Source organism: Mobula birostris, chromosome 1 (assembly GCF_030028105.1).
Source record: "Mobula birostris isolate sMobBir1 chromosome 1, sMobBir1.hap1, whole genome shotgun sequence".
Classification (NCBI taxonomy): domain Eukaryota; kingdom Metazoa; phylum Chordata; class Chondrichthyes; order Myliobatiformes; family Myliobatidae; genus Mobula; species Mobula birostris.
Window position 1 is genome coordinate 107,012,006 of NC_092370.1, and position 21,819 is coordinate 107,033,824.

Genomic DNA, 21,819 nt, shown 5'->3' on the forward strand with positions numbered 1-21,819 from the left:
CAGATGGGTAGAAAATTTAAATTTTTCCACAGCACAGTGGGTAGAACTCACTCCTGACCCAGACAAGTCAGGATTTCAAAACAGAGCGTAAGGGCATTAAAAATAAAAGGAGAAGGAGGTGTCATAGTCCTTTGAGCCTCCTTTGCTATTTCGTTAAGTTCACACCATTTCTATGCCTCTTCTGATAGAGGTGATATCAGGTGATAGAGGTGATATTCTGATATACACCTGATAGAGGTGTATAAGATGATGAGAGGCATTGATCATGTGGATAGACAGAGGCTTTTTCCCAGGGCTAACACGAGAGGGCACAGTTTTAAGGTGCATGGAAGTAGGTACAGAGGGGATGTCAGGGGTAAGTTTTTTACACAGGGAGTAGTAAGTGCGTGGAATGGGCTGCCGGTGACGGTGGTGGAGACGGATATGATAGGGCCTTTTAAGAGACTCCTGGTTAGGTACATGGAGTTTAGAAAAATAGAGGGCTACGGGTAACCCTAGGTAATTTCTAAAGTAAGTACATGTTCGGAACAGCATTGTGGGCCGAAGGGCCTGTATTGTGCTGTAGGTTTTCTATGTTTCTGCTCTAATATCTGCCTTGAATTTACTCAGTGACTGAGCATCCTTTGAATTCTGGAGACTTATGATCCCCTGCATGAAGAAATTGCTCCTCATTTTAGTCCCAAATAGTCAAATGCTTATCCTGAATCTCTGGACTCTCTATTCTCCAGCTAGGGGAGACTGCCCTTATCATTTGTCAGTCTTTCTCAAAGTCCCCAAGGAAGCTATCATATCATACACTTGAACACAGAGTCTGGGCTGGCAAAATTCAGTGCTGAGCAAATGTTGCACTCTTGAAATGCTGTGTGAAACTAATCCTCCATCTACAGGATGTCCCCAGGTGGTCTAAATTATCCCAAGGCAATTTTTGTAAGGGAATATACTAATGTTGTGCTCAAAATGATCACCCATTGATAGGAGGGATGTGGAAGCTTTGGTGAGGGTGCAGAAGAGGTTTACCAGGATTCTGCCTGCATTAGAGGCATGTGCTATGAGGAGGACAGACTTGAATTATTTTCTCTTCAGAGGCGGAGGCTGAGAGGAGGCTAATGGGTGACTGAGAGAGGTTTATAAAACTATGAGGGCATAGATAGACAGTATCTTTCTCCCATGGTTGAAACGTTTAACACTACAGTGTATGCATTTAAGCTAAGAAACGGCAAATTCAAAGGAGATTTGCAGGACGAGGTTTATTTTTTGTCAGAGTTACAATGGGATATTGCCAGGACGCAGAGTTGGGCTGAGAAGTGGTAGATGGATTCAATCCAAAAGTGATACATTTGGAAGGTTGAATTTGAAGGTAGAGTACAAGGTTAATTGGAGAACTCTTAGTAATGTGGAGGAACAGATGGATATTAGGCTGCCACATCCATAGAGCCCTCAAAGTTGCCATGCAAGTTGATAGGGTTGCTAAGAAGGTATATGGTGCATTAGCCTTCATTAGTCAGGGGATTGATTTCAAAAACCACAAGATAATTTTGCAGCTTTATAAAATTTTGGTTAAACCACACTTGGAGTATTGTGCTCAGTTCTGGTTGTCTCATTATAGGAAGAATGTGAAAGCTTTATAGAGTATGCAGAGGAGATTTACCAGGGTACTGCCTGGATTAGAGACCATGTTTTATGATGAAAGTTTGAGTGAGCTAAGGCTTTTCTCTTTGGAGTAAATGAACATGAGATGTGACTTGATTGAGGTGTATAAGATGATAAAAGACCTTTTTCCCTGGGCTGCAATTGCAAATACAAGAAGGCACAACTTTAAGGTGTGTGATGGAGAGCACTTGGTAAACGCACACCTTCTATACACACACAAACGTTGCCTTGTCATTCTGCTGTCATTGCACTGAGTGTGTGCACTTCAGGGCTTTCCCTGGTATATTCTAATAATGGGTCCTAAAAGGTTGCCTTTATGGTGCATTTTCCTCCGTACATGGTAGAATATTCCACTTATTCAGTATTGGGAATATGCAAATATATTTATATTGTTTGTATACTATATTTAAGGTAGATACTTCTGTTTATTTTGTAATGTGATTGTAACTACATTGTGGGGTGCATCATATTCTAACTTCATGTGCAGTCTTGTTAACTTTGTGGGTAATTAAAGACGGTGTGCCCTCATGCCAAATTAATGGGTGTCATTGCTCTCAGTGGGAAAGAGATCCAGCTGCTGGGAATTCACACTGGACAAGGTATAGAGCAGTTATTGTGTTTTCTGGTAGATGCCATTTTGTAAATTTAGGCAATTTCCTTTCACTATTTTCACTCATTTTTGTAATATAGGGGAAGGAAGGGTTAGATTGATCTTGGAATAGGTTGAAAGGTTGGCACAAAATCACAGTTCGAAGGTCCTGTACTGTGCAGTATTCTCTGTTCTTCTACAACAGTGAAGAGGCAACACATGGTAAACAGCAACACGAAAAATATCTGGGTAATTTTACTACATATGTAGTCCAGGGATATGCAGAAGTAGTGTAGTGTTCACCATGTCTGTACGGTTAATGTCATTTGAAAACAATTATCTGAAGAAGGGGCACACATACGCATGTACTGTGCATAATGCATGTGTGGTTCTACAGAGAGCAGTAGTTCATCAATTGTCTGCCAAGTTTTCATTAACTTGATGTTAGACAGGATCAAAACCGGTCAGCCTTAATATTCACTCCACTGAATGAAATCGCAGGCAACAAAAAGAAAAATTCAGCTCCTTGTATCACGGGAAACAGACTGGATTTCTGGAGCACCTGCCCAGATAGTCTGTTCAAATCAATTAAATATTTTCTGAAATGTGAGGCATAGTAATATTGTAGGAGAGGCTGCAGAAATTTTATGGACACCCAGCTTCTACGAGCAACCATGCAGCCACGAACAGACAAGCTGTTTTTGCAATGATATATAAAGCAAATGTTGATGTGACACTGACCCTTTGCTGGTGACATAGTTGGAACATTTTAGGTCCATTTAGAGGACCTGAAAGACTGATGCTATATTTCTCACCACTGAACATCCACTATCGTCAATTTACACTCTTAAACTGAAGGAGAGCTTCTTCTTACCGGATCTGGTACAGACTAGTCTTAGTGCAGAGGAGGTATGCAATAATCAGCACTATACCCAAGGCTGTATATAATGGAGGGTTGTGTGTGTGTGTGTGTGTGTGTGTGTGTGTGTGTGTGTGTAGGCTATGTATACAGCCCTCCGTTGGTCGTGATTGACCGTAGATGTTGCATCCCAGCTTTCTATGTGATGTGCAAGCCAGGACAGGACAGTATGATATGGAGAGCAAACTGTTGCCCCTGCAGCAGCCTCTCCCTCTCCATGCAGCTGATGATGTCAAAGGAGCGGCAGAGACCCATGCAGTTTGGCTCCAGTGGCATCACAGGAGTTGGCAGTCAACGTTGAACTCAACGTAGGACTGTTTTAGGGACCCCAGCTCCAGAATTTTTCTTTGAGGTCTACTCCCGAAGCCTTCCCCATGAGTGGGTACAGCTGCAAGACAGTGGACGTTTGAGACCAGTGTTCTTTTTTCTCTTCAATGAGCCACCAGCCACAGTTTACAATCCTCATCTGCCCAAAGCAACTGGTTTTAACCCATATTAGTCCCTTCTCCAATTAGTAGAAACAGTTCCACGGGGCTTAGAAGCTAAGCCACACATGAAGGCCAGGAACTGGGATGTCAGAGGCTATTTGAGACGCACAACATCGGGAGCATTTAATAGGTAGATGGAACTTATCACCACTACCACCCCATCTATAACATCTTAGGAAATATGTATATATAATCACCTAGATTTGGCCTTTTATATGAAATAGGATGTAACCCATTAAATACACTTTACCTAGAAGCACACACTCTAAATGTTTATAATAGTAATAACTTTTGTTAGAATGCTATAAATATTATAAGGCAAACCTCACTCTATACATGAGTTGTGGGTGATATTGCATATTACAGCAATCGAGTTGGAAAACATTGACAGCTCCCGTCCCTGATCATTCTCCACTGATTTTTACTGTAGGGGTAGGTAGCTGTATAGATGGTTAAAAACAACGTTAGTCATGAACTTGGTGCCTTCGGCACATAATTAGCTTGTTGCCACACACTGGGCCTTAGGCTTGAAAACTACTTACAGGTGAGGAACCGGGTATGACTCGTTTCCTGCATATTTCTGGAAAGGGAAGAAAGAATCATTGTGTCATGACTTATTGTACAGAACGTTAAGGGAATGAACTAAACTCTCACTCACATTCCAGCTATGTGCAGGAGAACCAGGATACAGTTTCATAGCCAGAGTGGTTAATTGAAAGCAGCCAACACATGAAACTGTCCGTGTTGTGTTACTTGTTTCCACTCGGAGAGATAATTAACTGATGACTGATAAGGTTTAGGAAATGGCAGAGGCAGAGCATCCTGCAACCTCTTCCATGTGTGCAACACAAGCAACTGAGAACATAACGAGGACAGGCAGTGAATTGTGATGAAATGTTTTAAAAATATGGGACCACAGCTCAACAATTAGGAAGATTAGAAACTTCTGTTTCTTACGGTATTGGTATTAGCACTGGAAACATCCTCTGATGTTTTACTATGGTTCATAATACAACTGAGTGCTGCACCAGAGAAGGAGATGGCATGATAAGAAATCAGGATTTGAGCTTTGTAATAAGATATAACTGATCTGAGCAATCAAAATTAGCTCAGGAGATGACTGGCTACATTGCTGCCAGGAGAAAGCACTGTAAGATATAAAGGAATATTTTTTATCATCATAAGTAGTGGCATGGTAAATAAATGTGATCTAAATTAGTACTCTTGCAATTTCACAGGAAAGAGCCAGAGGAAATATTTGTGCCGTTGTTTAAGCTACTAATTAATCATCCCAATGGCAAGAATGGCCTTGATGTCAGAAGTCAGGATGAGCTAGTTGTGGCTAATGGCCTTTTCCTGTTCATAAAATTTCTAGTGCTTTAAGCTGCTGTCTTACGAGTACAAACTGCAGGGATTGGAGACAGAACGGGAAGGGAAACCTCAGCAATAATTCATCACAACACAAACAACCTGCTTATTGACAAAGCTGCCCACAGTTAAAACAAGCTAAAATTTCCTCTGCTCATGAAAGATTCAGGTGAGGCTCTTGTCAAAGTTAATTGGGGGGAAATTTGACCCACTGTTCTTCGACACAGGCTGTTAGTTATAACTTAAACAATAGTAAAAGATCAGATTTGTTTCTCTTTTTCTTCAGGAACCATGTTTTGAGTGTGACACAAACAGATTATAAAGAAAACTTGTTAAGGAAAGGCTTTATCTGATATATTAATTTTTCTCTTTTTCCTACAAATGCTGATGGACTGATCAACTGCATGCCTGTAGCACCTTCCAGTCCTGTTGTAGTTCATATCTGCTTTTAATTTAGTGCTACTGTGATTTGCCTCTCCCTACAAAGAGATTACTATCTGGAGTTGGTTCATTTGTTCCCCATTGTGATCTTTTTGGAGGAGATTGTCTGGTATTGAGTAGTGATGTGACTTTCATGGTTCAGAAGGTGTTTAGAATTTATTTTTGTGTGTGGCAAATATATCTATTTTCTAAGTGTTCACTCTCATTCTTGACTCTCAGTGGAGCCAGTCATCGGTTATGTGGACCACAGAAAAACCATCATAGTCCTGAGGAACTTGGGCAAATTGTGGAGTGGCTGAGGTTTGCATGTTCTTTTTATCTACCATCTACCCTTTAGGAAATGGCTTTTCTGCTGGACTTCCCAGGGATGTTCTCTTCCCTTGGAGAGGAGTGTAACTTCCAGTCCAGTATTGTTATATTTTTGTTGTTAGCTGGTTCTATGATCTCCTAGTCACTCTCATCAGACCAGTCCTGGTTCTTACTAGCAGAAAAGACAAGGATCACTTCACAGGGCTGCTCAGTGGTGCAACAGGTAGTACTGCTTCCTCCCAGCTCCAATAAATTGGGTTTGGTTCTGAGCTTGGGAGTTTGCAGGTTTTCCCTCTGACTAGGTGGGCTTCTCCCTGGTCAATTCCAGTTTCCTGCAACATTCCAAAGACATGCTGGTTGGTAGGTGCGTTGGCCACCCTCGTCATAGAGCTATAAGGAGTTTGTACATTCTCCCTGTGACTACATGGGTTTCCTCTGGGTGCTCCGGTTTCCTCCCACAGTCCAAAGACGTGTGAGTTAGTAGGTTAATTGGTCACATTGGTATGATTTGGCAGCATGGGCTCACTGAAAGATGAATCTCTTCTGCGTTTTCCTGGCACTATCACATCCTTTGTATAGTATGGTGACTAGAACTAAGGCCATGTGGCCTAACCAATATCTTGTACAGCAGCAACAGGATGATCCAACTCTTATACTTATTACTTCTACGAAGGCAGACAAACCTAATATCTTCTTCACGACCCTATCCACCTGTGTCACTATTTTCAGGGAGCTTAGGAACTTGTACCCGGAAATCCCTCTGCACATCATCTCTTCTAAACTCCATCTCATTGACTGTATACGTTCAGTATTAGGCGACCAAAAATGCATTACCTCACAATTTTGTGGATTAAGTTCCAGCTGCTCCCACCCTGCCCAAGTTCCAGATGATCTATGTCCCTGTGTATGCTTAGGCAACCAGCCTAGCTATCAATAACCTCACAAATCTTCATACCATCAGATACCTTGCTTATCAGACCACAGGCATTCTCATCCAAGTTATTTATAATATATAGCAAACTAAACAGGTCTCAGCATCAGTCCCTATGGTAACCACCATTACAGACTCAGAGACTTGAGCTAATATTACCTTGTGCTCTGTTCTTGCTGCTGCCATCGAGAAGGTGGTACAGGAGCCTCAGGACCACACCACCGGGTTCAGGAACAGTTTTCTCTCCTCAACCATCAGACTGTTGGACTAGAGGGGTAACTTCATTGAACTTCCCTTGCCTTTAACTGAACTGAACTGTTCTCACAACCCAACCTATGGACTCACTTTCGAGGACTCCTCATCTCAGGTTCTCGATATTTATTGCTTATTTATTATTATTATTATTATTATTTCTTTTATTGTTCTTTCTTTTTGTATTTGCACAGCTTGTTGCCTTTTGCACACTGGTTGTTTGCCTGTGCTGCTGGGTGTGGTCTTTCATTGATTCTGTTGTGTTTCTTGTTACTTACTGTGAATTCCCACAAGGAAATGAATCTCAGGATTGTATGGTGACATATATGTACTTTGATAATAAATGTATCTTGAACTTTAAACTTTTGTGACTGTAAGTGCTGGATTGTAACTATATGTGCTGTGTGTGACTACTTACATTGTGTTTTGCACCCTGGTCGGTGAGGAACAATCTTTCGTTTAGCTGTATGCACGTGTATGCTTAAACGACAATAAAATTGAACACCTCCCTTCTTCTTTTATGTGAGGTATATCTCCAAATATTGGGGTGTTTTCCTTTTGGTTTCCCCTTGTCTCCTTGATACCACACTTGGTCTAATGTTGCCATGATGTCAAGGGCACTATAAGTATATATGCCAAAGGTCCCAGCTCTGATCTCTCCAGTACACTACTGATTACAGACTTTCAATCAGTACTATTCAGCACTATTCTCTGCTTCTCTCAGCAGGCCAATTTAGGATCAACTTTACCAAGCACCTTGAATCCAATGTGTCCTAAATTTGAGGACCAGTCTATCATCCAGGACTTTGTCAAAAGTCTGCTAAGGTCATGTCTACAACCCTGTCTTCTTAGTGACTGCCTCCAAAATGTCAATCAAATTTGTGAGGCAGGATTTACCATACAAAACTATGCCTAGTCTCCTCTATCAGTCCCTGTCTTTCCAAACAATCATAAATCTCATCCTTAATATTTCCAATATTTTCCCTGCTGATGTAGGTGGGTTTCAGGAGATTTAGGCTGTGGGGTGTGTTTTTGGACATGTGGAAGGGAATAGGGTAAATTGGGGGAGAAGAATAGACTGGAATTCTCTGACAGCAAACATATTTGATTAGCAAAATCTTATAATAAGTATAACAATATGAAAGTATCAGGTGCTAATCAAAGAGTGAAGGATTACTATTCACCTTCACTATGTTGGGGTAGTCAACTGGGAGAACTGCCATATCGTACTCTGTTAGATTTTTGTGCCCAATAATTTATTTTTTGAAAACCAGGCAAGCACTGAAAAATCTGTTCTATTTATCATGGTAAATCATTCCTTTCTGAATTAGAGCAACAGAAAAACAGAAGAAGGTAGATCCAGGAGATCAGGAATGTTTCATACTGCTATTTAATTAGATGTGGCTCTTTTAGTAGGCATTAGTTCTCAGATGGGATCAGGCCAAAGCTCTTGTCAACTGAAAAATATACTTCTCCACTCAGTAATCTAGCCTCTTTGAGATAAAAGGAAAAATACTATTAGCCTTTTTGATTGCTTCTTGCTCCTGCCTTTTAGCTTAAAATTATTTCTGTTGTTGAGCATGTGAAGTCCTCACACTCTCTGTACTTGCTTGCAAGGAAGTAAAAATTAGGAAAGGCTTCAAATCAGTTTCTGACTCTACATTGCCCATTTTATACTATTGCATGTTATCTGCATTATCACAATGCCAATTAAGAAGCTTGATTATTCATTGAAGAATGTTACTTCCATGATTTTCTTTTTATTCAATGGAAAGACGGATGCTGAGAAAGGAAGATGTTAAAAGTTTATGGAAGCAGCAATGTGTAGCCCTTGCAGATACAGTAAAGCACTTGGCAAAGGGAATCAGAAGCTCCATCAGTTATTCCAAGCATATTCTCCAAGTTGTCCCTTGTTAACCAGGACCAAAAAGATCCAGACTCCACTGAATCGTAAGTGATGTGCTCCCACCATTACACAGCATTCTTGGAAAACTGCATCCCACTGACTATCTAAAACAATGATAGTGAATTCTGAAACAGTATGTCTGCTCCTGCTGGCTCCTCTAATAATATTTAAACCATATCTTTTGTGCTTGTTGGAGAGTTACAGTGCATCTCTTGTCCTAAATCCCATGCCCATTATTTTGTGCTTGTTGGAGAGTTACAGTGCATCTCTTGTCCTAAATCCCATGCCCATTATTGCACCCTGATTTGGGGTTAACCATAAAAATAAGTTACAGTTGGTTAATATGTTGCAATTAGATCACTAGCATCAAGGAGCAATATTTGTCAGTGCTACTATGAGCTCATTGCTACCAATGCACACAAGGTAAAAGAATGTCTTGTAATGCCTCTGCAGACAGAATGGAGCCGCATGTAATATTTATCACATGTCAAGCAACACACTCATGGTCCAATATCCTCCCAGATTTCCTCACCACAAGATACTCTGCCCATTATGGTCATGCCTTCTAAAACAGCCAAATAGCATAACTATTTTGTCTACTGCTTTGTAATTTCAAATGCTTAGTCGCAACATATCAACTTTGCAAGATTACTGGAGTTAAAATTAGGGGAATACACAAAGTGGTCACTTTATTAGGTAGATGTGTACACCTGCTTGTTAATACAAATAGCTAATCAGCCAATCATGTGACAGAAACTCAATGCAATAAAGCATGCAGAAATGGCCATCAGTTTTATCTGTTTTTCAGGCATAAGAATGGGGAAGGAATGTGATATAAGTGAATTTGACTATGGAATGACTGTTGGTGGCAGGGTGGTTTGAGTATCTCAGAAAATGCTGAACTCTAGAATTTATAGGGAATGGTGTGAAAAACACAAAAACATCCAGAGAGCAGCAGTTCTGTGGGCAAAAACACCTTGTTAATGAGAATGTCCAGACTGGTTCAAGCTGACAGAAGGGCTACAGTAATTGAAATAATCCTGTGTTACCACAGTGGTGTGCAGAAGACCATCCCTGAACTCAAAATGTGTGGATGGGCTACAGCTGCAGAGGACCAGGAGGTACCTAACGAAGTGTCCATGAAGTGTGTGTAAGTGGTTTGGGGAGGGGAGGTGCGGAAGTGGTGGTGAAGGAGGAATGCAGTACTGAAGCTTTTTCATTCATCGATTTTGTACTAGTTAAAGGTGAACAATTCATGGAAATGGAAGAAAGAGACAAATATTACCTTCTTTCGACGCATTTGAATCATGTTCATTAAAGAATACAGCAAAATCAATAAATTGTTAATGAAATTGCCAACTGCTAGCTTCTTTACAATACAGAGAAAGTCTTTAGACAAAAATCAGCATTAGAATTATTGCAATGTAAAAGTTCTGTAAGAGCCACTCATTAGCAATGCACCTTCCAAGATCAAATTTTAGAGAAAAATGTTCACTCGTGTCCTATTGCTACGGTCATTGATTTGCTTCTCACCTCCGCAACTTCTTCCATGAATTTTGCCTTTTTCCAGCTGTTGCCATATAAAATCCTCTCTCCATGTGCTTCACCACTGTTATGAACCAACTGGCCCAATTCCCTGCCTAAATCTCACCCACACCCTTTTTCACTAACCCCATCCGAGTAACTTGGCTTTCTTAGCCTGTGTTTAGTGTTCATCTTTACAACCAGGTGGTGATGCAACTAGTCAGAATGCTCTCTAGCATATATCTGTAGAAATTTGCAAGAGTCTTTATTGACATGCCAAATCTCCTCATCAAATTTTTTGACTGTGCTATGAAACCACGAACATTACCTTGTTATTTCTCTTTTGTATCATTTATTTATCCTTGTAACTTTTAGTAATTTTTATGTCTTGCATGGTATTGCTACTGCAAAACAATAACTATCATGACATATGTTAGTGATAGTAAACCTGATTCTAATTCTGATTCTTGTATTCAGTCTGTCTAATTATACTCTTTTGAAGTACCTGGAGATGCTTTTTTCCCCTATATTAAAGGTAATATATAAATATACATTCTTTGAAGCGGAGAATTGTTTGGCCGATTGCTGATGTTAGTTGTTTTTGAAGTATATCTTTTTAACAAAAATGTAAAATATCTCAATTTTTTTTCAGCCAGATTCCTCGATTTTAGGAGCAGATCTCTAATACACCACACTTTAATTTCCTAAAGCAAAACTGCTGTCCTTTCTGAAATTTACTTCATCAGAGCCGAGAAGTTGACTACCTTTACTAAGACACCTACTACACTCCCCTTTACAAGGAGATCTAGGCGTACTTGTTCATCAGTCTCTGAAGGTGAATGAGCAAGTGCAGCAGGCAGTGAAGAAGGCTAATGGAATGTTGGCCTTTATTACAAAGGGAATTGAGTACAAGAGCAAGGAAATCCTTTTGCATTTGTACAGGGCCCTGGTGAGAGCACACCTGGAGTATTGTGTGCAGTTTTGGTCTCCAGGGTTGATGAAGGACATCCTGGCTGTGGAGGAGGTGCAGCGTAGGTTCACTAGGTTAATTCCCGGGATGTCCGGACTGTCTTACGCAGAGAGATTAGAGAGACTGGGCTTGTACACGCTGGAATTAAGGAGATTGAGGGGGGATCTGATTGAGACATAAAAGATTATTAAGGGATTAGACAGGATAGAGGCAGGAAAGATGATCCAGATGCTGGGAGAGTCCAGTACCAGAGGACATGGTTTAAGAATAAGGGGTAGGACATTTAGGACAGAGTTGAGGAGGAACTTTTTCTCCCAGAGAGTTGTGGAGGTGTGGAACGCGCTGCCTCAGAAGGCAGTGGAGGCCAATTCTCTGGATGCTTTCAAGAAGGAGCTAGATAGGTATCTTATGGATAGGGGAATCAAGGGTTATGGGGACAAGGCAGGAACTGGGTATTGATAGTAGATGATCAGCCATGATCTCAGAATGGCGATGCAGGCTCGAAGGGCTGAATGGTCTACTCTGCACCTATTGTCTATTGTCTATTGTCTTTTAATTCTGACAAATTCTAGATTATTGGCTCTCTTGTGAAATCTGCGGTGGCAATTTGTGTATAATTAAAGTTGTGTGATAGATATATCGACCTTCAATCTTTGATTATATTGCTGCTCTAAGGTTGTTCAATGATGCAATGTTTGAAATAACAATGGAACTATTTTTTAACAACCATTTGGAACAGGAGTAGTGTTGGTTGATAGGTGATTAATAATGCTATTCCTGTTTCCAAAAAGGGATTGACAATTGCACACCAACAGTCCATTAAGTACTCTGCCTTAAGAAGGTTTAATTTTATTGCGAATGTCCTGTTTTTCCATAATAGTTTCAAGTCCAAAGTAAATGAATACCAAAGAGAGTTATGCATTTATTAAAGATATAATTTGACATTTGAAATATGATAGTCTTAAACTGATCTGGATTGGTTAAGAGACATACATGGGAATGTTGCAGGCTATGTGGAGCAAATATTGGTGTGGGAACATTTAGGAAACAGTAAACTTCATATTATAAAGTTGAATGTATTGAGCATTTGTTGAGGATTAGTGTTCCACAGTTAACTTTGAGTCCACCCCCTTTCAGTTTGAAATTGATCTAGATTCTTGTGGAAATAACTGTATTAAAAAGTTTGCAGCTGTTATGAAAGTTGCCAACAAAGTTGAAAGTAAAAAGGATTGTTAAAGTGGACATTTATAATTAAATGGAAAAAGGTGAAATGAACAACAAAATGCAAATGAAACTCAGTGTGGAGATGTGTTATGCACTCTAGTGGGATTAATACAGAAAGCCAGAATGCAACAAATGGCATGCCTTTGAAAAATGCCTATTTGCAAAAATATTACAGAGCAAGTTGATTGGCTGGGTAAGGAAGCAATTGAAACATAGAATTTAGACATGGTTTATCTTGGAAGTATAATGCATAGAAACAGATCTTTTAGCCAATCATGTACATGCTGACTACAATCACCCGCCTAATTTATTTCCATTTACCAGCACCTCATTCAGAATCAGAATCAGTGTCTTCTTTCACCACTCTCAGACAGTGTCTTCCTGTATCCATGCTTCTTTCCTTGTGTTTAGATATTTTCATATTTGCTAGACTCTCAAAACAAGCATTCAATTCGAGGAGGAGAAGGAATCTTCAACTGCTTTGAAGAAAAGATTCATTAGGAGCAGGACACTGACGGTGCCAGAGATTTTTTTCTTACTGGTGCTACAGAGGGGCTGAATTATTCAGTGATGGTGCTGAGGAACATACTGTATGGTAATATGTATTCGCAAGGCCAGATGCGTGGCATTCAAAAGTCAGTTTCAAGCATTATGTGCCTACTATAAATGCCTCTGTTGATTCACAAACAACAGCAATTGATAGATCTAATATAGAAGTGAACTGTGACAGTGTCAACAGCATCGGAGACAACCCGGGCGACACAGAGCATAAACAAATAAACCAACAGAGCATCCGACCCACAGCGCGCAACGTGAGTCTGATGCACCTTCAATTACTCCAAAAGACTGAAGTAGGGTAACTACTGAAAGGCTTTTATTCGCAGTAAAATATGACTCCCAGCATGCTGAGTGTCTGCCCTGCACTGAGGGGGGGGGGGGCAGGGGGGGCAGGGCCAAATCACCTTTATTCAGGGCTTTGTGGGAGGAGCAGAGGGGCGTGCCCAGACAGTTAACCCAGTTACTATATATATATATATATATATATATATATATATATATTCTCTCTCTCTCTCTCTCTCTCTCTCTCTCTCTCTCTCTCTCTATATATATATATATATATTCTCTCTCTCTCTCTCTCTATATATATATATATATATATTCTCTCTCTCTCTCTCTCTATATATATATATTCTCTCTCTCTCTCTCTCTCTCTCTCTATATATATATATATATATATATATATTCTCTATATATATGGTTTACCACAGAATCATGCACCAATCCCAAATCAGTGTTAAATGCATGCTTTTCAACTGAAAAACACAACACTAACCCACAATGTTCACTACTATTTCCATTACATAGACAGACAATGCCAAAGGATACACCATTATTAAAGTCAAATAAGGCAAACAACAGATGCAAGGCGTTACCAGGAGTTGGACAAATCGTACTCTGACCATGCAATACCTCAAGTAATTTGTACTGAATTTAAAACAAAAATCAACAGAATCACTGCTTGGAAGTCTAAGCAAAACCAGTAGGCTTAATAACAGTAAATGTAATATTTTAGGATTTGCAGGAAACATAAGGACTATGGGGTATTCACCACAAAATAATAATTATAATCAGCATTAGTCTAGGCCCAAATTTTGAAAACATCAACTGCACTCGCCACTGACGTTTTCAGAGAAGCACAATCCATCTGTTGTTGTGATTGGTGGTGAAAGCATCAATGATTTTGTGGATATCAAGTGCTTTGGTCCTCCGGCTGTTTATGGCCAACAGGGCCAACTTGCTGTTCCGAGCATCGCCGCTGCTATTCCTTAGGTAGTTTTTGAGGCGTCTGAGGCAAGAGAAACCCTGCATGAGGCAGATGTCTCAGGCAGAGTCAGTGATATGCAGATTAGTTTGTATAAATCTATGAATGCATCGCGGTAGGGTCTCATTAGAGCTAGAAATTCCACTGTGTCATTCACTGTCTGTCCTTGCTTTTGTTTTGTTTCCAGCAGACGCCGAACCTGATGTAGCTCTGCAGTCAGGTTCACTTCAGTCACTCCATAGCATTGGGCCACTGGCCAAAAACAGTTCTTGTCTAGGAAGAACTTGTGTTTGGGACTCAATGCTGAGACTCCACTCAGAACACCCCCAGTCTCAATTGAGAACCGTCTTTTCATTTCAGTTAGAAGTCTGTCTATAACCAGACAGAAACAGTTCTTACGAAGATCAGAGGATGTGACAGGTGTGTGTTCGGTTTGGCCCTCCACAACCAAACCATGTAGGTGGCGGGGTGGCTGGGCCTGTCTCCTTTCATGTGGTCTGCTCTGTATACCGGCCTTGACGCACAGGTCCATAGCTCTTACCTGAATTTCACTCCATGATTCCTCTCCCTGTTTTGCTGAGAGTGCATCGATAACAGACTGAGCCAAGTCCACTGCGGGTGAAAGCTCCAAACTGGGAGATTGTAGCTGGTCTGACATGAACTTGGTGACTCGGAATAAATCCTCAAACAGAGTGAGAAGTAAAGCAAACTGCTCGTCAATCAGTCCATTTACAGCTCTGGCCTCCATTTTCCTCCGTGCATTTGGTTGACCCATAATATCCTGTAGTGTAGCTAGAATGGCAGGGAGTGATTTCCTTATAGTCCACAAAGCTGTATACTACCATGCCCAGTGTGTATCTGACAATTTCTTCAACTCCACGGGCTGTGCAGTTGATTCCAGTTCTCTCTGTTACTTCCTGAAAAGATCGTGGGCAACAGAGTTTGAAAAGAAATTGTAAAGCAGCTGCATAGTTTCAAAAAACTCACCTGCTTGTGGTACATTTCTCACAACATGTCTGTCAGCATGGCAGTGTGTATATAATGCCTGTGGGACCTCTTTCCTGAACCTCTCTTGTACCCCGTTATTGCACGTGGACATCACTGCCACCCTGTCATAACACTGACCTATATACACGTTCTTATCAATAACACACTGGGCAAATGTCTGTTCAATGCATTTAAGAAGTGACTCTTCGTCCAACCCTTCTGTTGGAGTGAAGTGCAAGAATTCTTCAAGCACTGTTTTGTTATTCAAATACCGCACCACCACTTATATTTGCTCCTTTTTACTCAAGTCTGTACTTTCATCCACCATGATGGCAAAATGTCCAGCCTCCTCGATTTCTGCACTTATCTGACGTCTGATCATATCTGCCATAATACCCCTAATTTCATTTTGGATATCGTGATGGGTGTTTTTTGCCTTTCCAGGATTGTCCTCTATTTTTTTAGCTACAGTCTTATCAAACTACCCAATTATACTGAGCAACTCAACAAAATTTCCTCTATTGCCAGATCCATCATTCTCCTAGAGTCCTCGCTGGGCAATGTCTTGGCACGCAATATAGCGTAGAGACTCAACCACTGCTCTCATATACTCACGATTTTCTTGGACAATCCTTGCATGTCCTTTATCAAGCATATTTCCCAATCTTGAACCATCTTGTTTTCTCAATCTGAATTCGGCCCATGTCTCCATAGCAAACTTATGAGCTACACTTACATGGTGAGTTTTGAAAGCTGTTGTAGCTTTCCGTCAGTTGCGGTAACCAGTGACAGTGAAGGTAGAGTCAGAATGGAACCCATGTCCTCCACACAGGAAATGCCTGCATGTGAAGCAGAACGTAGTATCTTTCATGATCGAGTATTCCAGTCAGGAGTACAGGTCAAACCAGCCACGAATAAAACTCCTTTGCTGATTGCCAAACTGTTGCGAAAGGTACATTTTCAATGCTGGCCAACGAGGTCCTTCCTCAGGCTGCTGGCTAACATCGCTAACAGTATTCCCACTAGCACTAACAGCAGCTTCATCCACGTTCTCTTCCAATTCCGCTCCATTTCTTGTTCCTCTGCTTCGCCCTCACACTCTTTCGATGAACTGCTGTCGTCCTCATCCCCACTTAATTCTTTCTGCATGTCACTTTCAATTAAGACAGGCTCAGGCTGAAACATCACTGATTCCTCTGGATGAGATCGTTTTCTCACTAAAAATTGATCCATTTTTCACGCCAGCGAAAGTAACGCACATGCCAGGCCCATGCTAGCTTGTAAAAGCACAATGTGTGTGTGTGGCATCAGTTAGTCTCACGAGACCATGGATCTGCACCTGGATTCTGCACAATGTATGTATACTGTACTATTAATCTCTCGCGTGAGTGACATCACCACCTTAAGTGATCTTAGATCACCTTAACTGATCTGAGGGCAGCAACGGCAAGACATTGACAATGAACGGATAAGCAGAAGTGTAGGGTGGATCTGACCTTAGACCAGCACAGAGTTTATAACTGTATTGCTGTGTGAGTTCTATGGTAATTGGGGACACTGTTTCACTAGATCAACTGGAGAAACAAGCTGTATTCAAAACTATACAGAGAAAGCAGCTGCAATTTGTATGTCAAATTTCAGTTATTTTCTTGGTGGCGCTATGGTGGTGCTATTGTAATTTCTGCTGATGTTATGGCACCACCTCAGCACTGCCACTGGAGCAGGATTAGGCCATTTTGCTGTCATTCTTGTCGACTGCCCATTGAACCATTGTCAAAATTCATGCATCTTCTTTCATTAAATAAGATTGTGTAAACATTTCCAACACTAGAACATCTTTGGTTTACTCTTGCTGTTGAATCCTGAGCTTATAGTAATCAGAGGATCTAAGCCCATGCTTTTACTAATGACACCATTTGTGTGGTTTCCAAAGATCCATGAAAATGATCTTTAGCTAACTGATATTAGCATAGAAAGAAAGCCTCTTCGGCAATTGATTAGTTGGAACTTCCCTGCATTTGTGTTTGTTGGGTCTCTGACAATTCATGTCAATTGGCCATTTTTGCTCTTGTCTTATCTCATACTCACATAGACCAAAGAAATATTGTCAGTTGTTGGTGAATGCAGGTTAATTATACCAAGGTAATGCAGTGGTATTTTTGATGTTGTTACAGCACAGAAGGATGCCATTTAATCCATTGTTCGCTCCTACTATTGGGAAATTCTACTTCCTGGTTCTTTCTCAAAGTTCAAAAGTTCAAAGTAAAAATGCATATATGTCACCATATACAACCTTTATATGTGTTTTTTGCAGGCATACTCAAAATGCAATAACCATAATATAAACCAATGAAAGACCACACCCAACAGAGCAGACAACTAGTGTGCAAAAGTCAACAAACTGTGCAAATACAAAATAAATAATAATAATAATAAATCAATAAGCGAAAATCAGAAGATGAGATGAAAAGTCCTTGAAAGTGAGCCCATAGGTTGTGGGAATAGTTCAGTGATGGGGTAAGTGAAGTGAGTGACAACTTATAACTTTTACTTTTAACTTTTTATTGACTGTATCTTTACATCTTCAATTGGAAACTGGCTCCACCATATCTGCAGGCAATACGTTTCAAATTCTAGCCACGTGCTGCATGAAAATGTTTTTCCTCATTGTTCTTAATCTCTTTATTTTACACCTGTGACATATAATCATTCACTCCTCCATCAAAGAGAACAGCCTCTCATTCTCAATTCTGTCAAGAGCCCTCATCATTATACATCTACCAAATCTCCTCCAGCTTTCTCATAAACATTCTACATCAACTCCTCTGTTCATCAGCATCTCAGAAGAACGTGCTCCTGATTTTTGAACTTATGATTCCAAGTATTAGGTGTAAACCTATGGGAGAGAAGCTGCCCCAGACACAACTCATACATTTTTGGCAGTGGTGACCCCTAGATTAGTTACCAGTTTGAAGCCGGTTTTGTGTATTGGACCTATGCAGTAAGCAATTGGAATGTGACTGCACGATTGTTACCTTTTCACTTGCGATGGCTTTGAACTTTCAAACACTGTGCCTAACCCAACAGAAGTAACTTGCAGAACCACATTTGACATGTTGTCTATATTTTTAATTTTTTTTCAGGAAGTGAAGGGCTGAGAGATTTCAAGTGCCATGCAATGAGATTACTCATTGTGAAATTAATTTCACAGAAAGCAAAGTTACTTTTGCTTGATAAGTGGTATTACTTATTCTCTTTTATTTAGGAATATTTGTTCATGGTGTTCCCGCTACATTTAGTACCGGTGTTGAAAATATATATCTAGTGCAAAATACAACTTGTAAAATATTTCCCAAGGTGACATCCTCTGATAAAGAGTTGCTGAGACAGGAAGAGACAGAGAGATTTAGAGTAGGGAGGGGGAGTGGAAGGAAATGAGAGAAAGAGCAATCAAGCATAATGATTCAGAATTCCTCTGTCCTCAATGCATGTCAAACTTAACTCCACTTAAGTATTCACCCCACGTGTTTCCTGGTTAAATGGATGAGGGGTATATGTAAAGATTATACATTTTTAATTCAATTACTTTTCTACAATACTCCACATGAAATGTACATTTATCAGAAGTTATCTCTGAGAATGCTTCACGCTTCCAATTGTGGTTTTCTTTAATGTTTTTTCTTCTCAGTTTTCTCTCTTACCACTGTCAATTCCTTACTCTTATTGTTTATCAGATTTTGTTGCCTCGTTTAGTCTTGCAAATGAATGTCCTCTTCAACAATTCTGATTTTGGGGGCCACTCTCTAAACGTTTAGCTAATCCAGTGAAATTGTGCTCCTTGGTTCAATTTCTAAAATGTTTTTTTAATCCTCTGCAATGTCCATTTCATACAGATATTTTTCCGTTGTAGCTTTCATTGTGCTTGAGCTGAGGCTGCCACAAATTGATTTTGTACATAGTCATCATACATCTGAAGTCAACAGAATTAAACACCCAGAGATATAGATAACAGAAATTAATCCAATATCAGACATTTCCCCCAATTACCTGAAGTAAAAAAATTAATCCCACCTGTTTAGCAACAGGATGGTTTCCGCTTCATCCGCAACAATTCCGTCTAAGATTTAACCGACTTTGCCAACTATGGTAGATTTCCATTGAGAGAAATGTTCTCTTTTGGTCATAATTGGACCTTGAGTATATTTGATTTTATCAAGTGAAAAAAAATTGTTCTTCTGAAAAATGTGTTTCAGATCCAGAGTAGTGTCAAACAGAAGGTACTTACTCCTTCATCTATACAAGTTCCTTTAAATAGCTATTGTTTATACCAGTCTGGATTGGTAAGAAGTAGACATGAGCAATGTGGAAAGCCATGTATAGCAAATATTGGTGAGGGGGCATTTGGGGAACAGCAGTAATAGTATCATGACATTAACCATCGATATGGAAAATGATATGAACCAAAATAAAATAGTCAGCTGGTGAGGGGCCAGTTTCAACAGGATGAGGACAACTCTGGCCTGAGGAAAGCACCATCAAAAAGGAGAAGTAAGAAACTGAGAGGTGCTATGTGGATCATTAACTAAATAAAAAAGGAGTAAAGAATGATGCAGTTAGTCAAACTACAGTTGCAGTGATTGGCCCTGACTGTACTCACCAATTTCTCGTTACTTATTGGAGAATTCTGCATTCTCTTTTATGTTTCCTTTTACCTATGATGCTGTCTATTTGGAGTTTACACATTCTCCCTGTGACCACACGTTTCCTCCAGGCTCTTCAGTGAGTCATAGTCATACTTTATTGATCCCAGGGGGAAATTGGTTAAATTAAATTGGTTAAACAGTTTCCCCCCACATCACAAACATGGATGGGTTGGGAGATTAATTGGCCTCTGCTCTTAAGTAAGTGCTGAAATCTGGGAAGAGGGAGTGAGGGCGGGGGAAGAAGAAGGGAACGTGGGGAGAATAAAATGGACCAGGGTAGGGTTAGTGTAAAGGAACATATAAAGGAAGAGATTCTAGACAAGCCATCATTTGAAAAAGTGGAGGTACTTAAAGTGGATAATTTACCAAGTCCAGATGAAATGCAAGGAAACGAAAGAGAAATTAAGAAAGCATTTGCCTTATTCATTCTCACACTGTAGATACAATGGAGATGCAGGATTAGGGAATTGAAAATGTTGCAAACAGGAGGAAATCTGCAGATGCTGGAATTTCAAGCAACACACATAAAAGTTGCTTGAAAATGTTGCAGTTCAGTTTCACAGTCAGGTGAAAAAACTTTGAGAAATAATATTTTTCAAAGCAATCACCTGTGTAAATACGGTATAAATTAGGAAAAAGCAGCAAGGAATTGCTAAAGGCAAATCATGTCTATGTAATGATATTTTAATGTTTACAGAAGGGATTGATGAGGGAAATGTAGTATATGTGATATTTATAGACTTCCAAAAGGCAGCTAATAAAGTACATATAATAGGCCTGTGATCAATAATGAAATACATGGAAGGAAAAAAGGTTGTAGCAATGTAGGAATAAGTGACAGAAAACAGAATGTGATAAGCAGACTTGGATTGAGGTGTGTGCACGGTGGGATTCTCCAGGAGTCAGTCTAAGGCACAATATCTTCTTAATTTTGTTAATAAGTTGGATTTTCAGATTTGCAAATGGCATAAAACTTGGAAACACAATCATCTGAGAAGAGAATATGGATGGGCTAATGGAAAGAATGGACACATGGCAGATGGAATTTAATGGACTATGCAATTGTTAGGAAGATTGAGAAGGGGTAATATAAACCAGAAGGCATGATATAAAAGGAGCACCGAACAAAGAGATCTTGGATTATCTGTGCATTCATTGTTAGGAGAGCCAGAACAGTTTGAGAACGTGGTTACAAAAGTCTTGGATTTCTGGATCTATAAATAGAGGAGTAAGTGGTACAAGAACAATAAAACCGTGTTGAATCTTTAAAATACACTTGTTCATCACTGAGAGTCATAGAGTATTGTGTCCATTTCCGGGCACCATACTTTCAAGAAGATGTGAAGACCCAAAAGCAGGTGCTCAGGGGATAAACTAGAATGTTGCCACGGCAGAGCAGTGGTTATCACAACTCTATTACAGCTCAAGAGGTCACTGTTTAGAGTTCAATTCTGGCTCTGTCTATAAACAGTTTGTACGGTCTCCCCCTGAACATGTGAGTTTCCTCCTGGTGCTCCAGTTTCCTCCTACAGACCAAAAACATACGGGTTTGTAGGCAGGAGACTGGGGCTGAGAGGAAAGTTGGATCAGCCATGGTGAGATAGCAGAGCAAACTTGATGGGCCAAATGGCCTAATTCTGCTTCTATAACTTATGGTCTTATGGATCCAAACTGGATCCAAAACTGACTTGGTGATAGGAGGTAGGGGTCTCCAGTAGATGAGTGTTTGTCTGAAT